Source organism: Gloeophyllum trabeum (assembly GCF_000344685.1).
Source record: "Gloeophyllum trabeum ATCC 11539 unplaced genomic scaffold GLOTRscaffold_00002, whole genome shotgun sequence".
Taxonomy (NCBI): Eukaryota; Fungi; Basidiomycota; class Agaricomycetes; order Gloeophyllales; family Gloeophyllaceae; genus Gloeophyllum; species Gloeophyllum trabeum.
Genome location: NW_006920411.1, coordinates 2,976,144 through 2,982,254, shown reverse-complemented (window position 1 = coordinate 2,982,254; position 6,111 = coordinate 2,976,144).

Sequence of the window (6,111 nt, the reverse complement as noted above, 5' to 3'; positions counted from 1 at the left end):
AAGATAATACTGCTGAAAATATATATTACAAGCTTCGAAATTCTCAATAAAGATTATCTTTTGTGAGCCCCAAAATCATTTACAAAAGCCAATCTTTCATATATCCCTACCATACAATCTTTTACTAGGCCCAAAAGAGTGTAACTCCCAAAGTGCCAAAGTTGAGGATGGCTCCGGTGGCTCAGTGGATATGCTAGGTTTGCTTCGGCAAGCGCCAGCCTTCAGTCACAGGTTGCAGGTTCAAATCCCGCAGGAACCATCAGGGAGTTTCAGTGGGTATTGCATGTTTAGCTGAGTCCCACAGTACTGTGGGATATCCTTGATGTCAAAGGCTCTTTCTCACGCATCTGCGCAAATGCATTTCTTCCTGGAGAGTTAGCGCTCTTCCGCTTACGGTGATATGCACTGACACACAACAATCACCAAGGACCAAAGGAAATAAACCTAAACCCCGTGATATGGGTGAAGGCGGTCCGAGACAACTGAGGGGTATTTTAATAGCTCGAGGGGGAAAGGAGGAGTAAGACGACGTAGGGTAGTCCGTAGGAAGACCTAGAAAAATAAAACAAAACCTTGACACCTGAAACAAACACTAATGGATGCTCCGGAGTATTTATCTCCGAAACGGCGCAAACAAAGTCGCAAACCACGGAACCGAGTGTAGGTTCGGGCTCACGGGAGTAGAAGACGCTAGAAAGAGTTGCTCAATTTTGTTTCGCTATGTGAACCTCACCGGAACTAGTTAAATCGATGGCGGAGATATTTCTCTCGATGAGTCAGGCCTATTGGCAAAGCTAGGATTGGTTATAAGTCGCTAAGTTCTACGCTTTCGAACTTCTCGGGTCGCTGAGATCGTAACGTTAATTCTCTGAGATGGTGAAGTCGAAAACTTGTTTTTCTGTACGCTACTTTGTACAATTTATACTACAGGAATGGCTTTGCGACCGTCTGGAGATAAATAACAAATAAACGCCACTACCCACAGGATTGCTCAGCACTTGCTGCCGTTATACCATACACCATACGACTCTCTTGCACTCCCACTTGCTCATCCCAGCCCCTAGAGGTCGCCTCGATGCTCCGCAACCTGATCCAAGCGGTCCCATCACTCCGTGCGATGCGCCGGTCACGTGCTAATTACCTCCGGCTGCTTGCTGACTGATGCTGGCCTCATGGTGACTCGTATACGTCCGCACCTTCGGTATCTTGACGGAAATGAGGGGGAGTGAGTGCTGGAGGGTGGGCATGAGGACGACGCCCCTCGATAGAAGTTCCCGCGGGCCCCGGAGCTAATTCATCTAGACGTTGCATTGGTTAAGTCGCTCCGGAGCTCCTGTTCACGGAGATAAATCGTGGAATGGGTCCGTGTACGCCTCAAGGATGTTAGGAAGTCCCGAGCTAAAACAGAGCAAGTCTTTAGAGCCCATAGAAGCCTAGAGGCGTGTGAGCGCTGTGTCGAATAAGCTCCGGAGGGCTTGTACGATGCACTGAGTCCGCGTTTTCGGGGGTCAGACGATCCCGAGGCTTATCAACGGTCTGCTACATACTAGATTAGGGCAAAGTGTCCCTAACTGGTGCAAGACCCTGCGCTATGTGCCCGACTGCTTGAGGCTGTACCGATTGTCAGTTGTCAAGTATGTCATTGTGCCTCTCAAAAAAAAAAAAACAAAGTTGAGGATGCGCAGCCTGTAAAAGGAAGGTTGAGGCCATCATGAAGTGACTGCACAGAGGGCTGTGCAGCAAGTCTGCACAGTGCCTATGTTGCGTTCCCATGGTCTCTGGCCATTTGAAGTGGAGTCTCGACACCAGAACGACACATATATGTAGAGTATGTAGGGCGGTATACAAAGTATTTTATGTGACATGCACTGAGAATTACAATCTCGTTAGGCTGAAAAAGGGGGATGCAGCAGGCGGGGGCTGTGACTCTTGACACACTGTTATCAAAGGTTTTCTCCTGCACTAACTGCAGCCTTGTCAGCATAATATCAGAATGGTGTGGAGTGTAACTTAAGCAATGATGAAATAAATTGAAGCCTCAAGAGTAAGGAGTTTTATTCACAAGTGATGCATACATCTTGACAATGTGTCAGAAAAAAACAATGGTGGCTAAAACACACTGAATCAAACCCGCAGACTCAAACATCAGGCATTCTGATCCCTGTGACACAGTGTTGTGCCAGTTCCGAACTAGTTGACGAAAGTTCGGAGAACTGTCAACTCGTCAACTAGCTCCGTTTACTTTTTGATAAGTTTCTGGCGGAACTGTGGCGCGAGGCTTGCCCGCCAGCAGTCCTCCTCAGTTCCCATCGAGATGTTGAGTTCCCTGTCCGTTCTGATTGCAGGGATGATGGGTTGCTCTCTATAGTCTTGAACTCATGCACTTAGCTAAGGTTTTTCACCGTATATGGTAGTCAGTGGGAAAGTTGACCTCCGTGGACAGGTTGACAAAAAGTCAATGGTTCTTAAGCTTTGTAGAACTAGTTGCTTAGTTGACGAAACAACTAAACTAACTGGCGTCAACCGGCCCAACACTGCTGCGACATGCTGTCAGCAGAACTTGCGACAGATATAAATCCACCTAGAATGTACTAAGCGGAAAGGACGTCAAGCTCCCCAAGAGAATGCTGGATTTAACGTTGGTCGAGCAGTTCCCTTGTGTTCGAGAGGTAGGATAAGTTTCCAATAAACACAGACCCTGATATTGTGGTGGTAATCTGATAGATACTAGATAGGTAGCTGACTACTAGAGTCTAGCTGAGGATGAAGGTAGAGAGCTAACACAGGTCACAGGAGTCTAACGGCAGACTTCCAATAACCCAGTCTTATATTCCAAGACAGACTTAAGCTAACTGAAGCAGACAGCAGACAGTACTGCAGTCCTTCCCTATGCTGAGGTGCTTCAGACAATCAGAGTCCAGACAATTCTTATCCCACAGTAGGGACAAGGTCTGATTGACTTGACAGGCAAATAGCTTTATTGGGGGATCCCAGATAAATTGATCCTCTCTTTCCTCTCTCTACTGAGCTCTTTATATACCCTACAGTAATTTGAAATTACAAACAATAGGGTGGGAAGATACTTGGGAGGAGACAATAGTGTGAGAAAAGGTAAACAATAGTGTGAGAGAGTGGTATGAGTCATCCAACTCCAGCCAATCCCTGAAGCTTTGAGAACATGGGTGACTAAGCCAAAACAATAGGCATGGGAAAGTGGTAAACAATAAGGTGGGAAAAGCATGAAAGAAAACAAAAGGGCATGTGAAATCAAGAACAAGGGGTGAGAAAATCTTCAACAATAGCATGGGAAAAGCATAAACAATAAGGTGGGAACAATCCTTGGCCAATCATGGAACGCTCTCAGCCCTTCTAGAGCATTCTACACAGTTCCTCTCCCAATACTTGCCCTCATCCTTTCTCCCATTAACAGAAGGTGCTTGGCGCGCTCAAAGGATATGTCGTAGAGGTCTTCGTTTCCTACCCCCAACCAGTTGTTGAAGTCCGCATCTACCAGACCTTCCAAGACCGACCTGTATGTACAGGTCTCTTCAGCTTGATGCTGGTAGTAGTGGTACACTTCCAGCCTGGAGGGTAACGATATTCAGCGAGCGGCGACAGCGCAGTTTGGCATTCGAACGATATCATTGTCTGACAACGCTTACCATCTACACTACAAGAACATGTGATATCTATATACGGTGATAAGCCTCAGGATCGTCTGACCCCTGAAAATGCGGACTCAGCACATCATACAAGCCCTCCGGAGCTTATTCGACACAGCGCTCACACACCTCTAGGCTTCTATGGGCTCTAAAGAATTGTTCTATTTAGCTCTGGACTTCCTAGCATCCTCGAGGCGTACACGGACCCATTCCACGATTTATCTTCCTGGACAGGAGCTCCGGAGTGACTTAACCAATGCGACTTCTACATGAATTAGCTCCGGGGCCCGCGGATGCTTCTGTTGAGGGGTGTCGTCCTCATGCCCACCCTCCAGCACTCACTCCCCCTCGTTTCCATCAAAATACTGAAGGTGCGGATGTATACGAGTCACCATGAGGCCAGCATCAGTCAGCGAGTGGCCAGAGGTAATTAGCACATGACCGGTGCGTCGCGCGGAATGATGGGACCGCTTAGGGCAGGTGGCGGAGCGACGAGGTGACCTCTAGGGGCTGGGACGAGCAAGTGGGAGCGCAAGGGAGTCGTATGGTGTATGGTATAACGGAGGCAAGTGCTGAGCAATCCTGTGGGTAGTGGCATTTATTTGTTATTTATCTCCGGACGGTCGCAAAGCCATTCCTGTAGTATAAATTGTACAAAGTAGCATACAGAAAAACAAGTTTTGCACTTCACCATCTCAGAGAATTAGTGTTACTATCTCAGTGACCCTTGAAGTTCGAAAGCGTTGAACTTAGCGAATTATAACCGATCCTAGCTTTGCCAATAGGCCTGACTCGTCGAGTGATTTATCTCTGCCATCGATTTAATTATCTCTGGTGAGTCCTACATAGAGAAATAAGATTAACCAAGTCTCTCTAGCAATTTCTACCACCGCAGGCACGATCCTACGACAGGCGTTGTTGCTTGCGACTTTGATTGCGACTTTTCGGAGATAAATACTCCGGAGCGTCAACTAGCATTTGTTTCAGGTGTCAAAGTGTTTGTTTTATTTTCCTAGGTCTTCCTACAGACTACCCTACGTTGTCTTACTCCTCCTTCCCCCTCGAACGATTAAAATACCCCTCAGTTGTCTCAGACCGCCTCCACCCATACTGCTGGTGTTAGGTTTATTTGTTTTCTTTTGGTCCTTGGTGATTGTTGTGTGTCTGTGCATATCAACGGTCTGACCTTGAGAACTTGCACTAAGGTCAAGATGTTGTGGCTGCTACACGAGACCGACAAATCATCATAAGGACAGTATTGCTACTAATGTAAGATAATGCTAGGGATATTGTTAGTAATATATATAGGGGACCCAAGTTTTCCCCGGTTCTCTTTCAGTCAAGCTCCATCTAGGGCCAGGTAGAATGTCCTGTGCTGTTGTAGTCTGAGAGATACTTATCCCCTCTCCAAGAATACCTAATGGTGTGTATCTGTTGCATGGACATCTGGCATCCATCTCACATCATATTTTTATCTTACAGTCTGTTGGGCCTCATGATCATAAGCCATGGAATAACATGGATTTTCTTGATTCTACTTATTTGTAAAATGTCCATCACAGACTTATGTATGGCATGGAGACCCAGAAAACTAGCATGATTGAATACACATGTTAGATGGAGTGCACATAGACTCAAATCCTTCTCAAGCCAACACCTAAGTTTTACCTCATAATAGGCCTTCACCTGTACCTTGTGGCATCCACAAACCAACACTAATTACATAGTTGAGAGGGACTTGAGTGTGAACATTGAGATGCATGCCCGACCATGGCCAAGTCCTTGTTCAATAGTGGCGCCACTAGAGCCAAACATAGCACGCCGGATTTTGCCGGTGCGACGAAAAGTGCTACAGTGTCGGTCGCTCAAAACCGACGCCTCGGGCATAGCCGAACGCGTGATGGTATCTCGTCCCGGGCAAAGACTCCAATGGGCCTGAAAACAGGGCCAATCGACTCGGATTGCCCGTAGCTTTCAGGCTATCTGATTACTTTCTCGAAATTCCAATATTTAAAAATTTGACATACCTGAAAAGTGAATTTGAAGCGGAGTTGCGTCGGAGTTACCATATATAGATATGCATTGATGGCTGTAATTAGTAATACGCCCTAACCCTAATGCAGTTAACCCATAATGGGTCTACTACCCCTATGTCAGGTCCCATTCTCGTTACACAGTTCTTGATACTCAGAGTGTCAGGTAAGCTTGAGGGCATATGAGCTGACTTGTGGAGATCTAGAATCATATAATACGCCCTCATACAGCACTATTTCTGGAGTAAGGTCACCCTGAAGGGGCACTGGGACTTCTGTGAGTGAGGATACCTCACCTTTCGATGCTTGTTATACACCATTCAACTCCAGGATCATTCCCTCAGCGAAATCCGCAATATTGAAATTTCCACCCCTAAAAGTGAACGCTTACGTAATCCATCAAAAAATCGAAATTG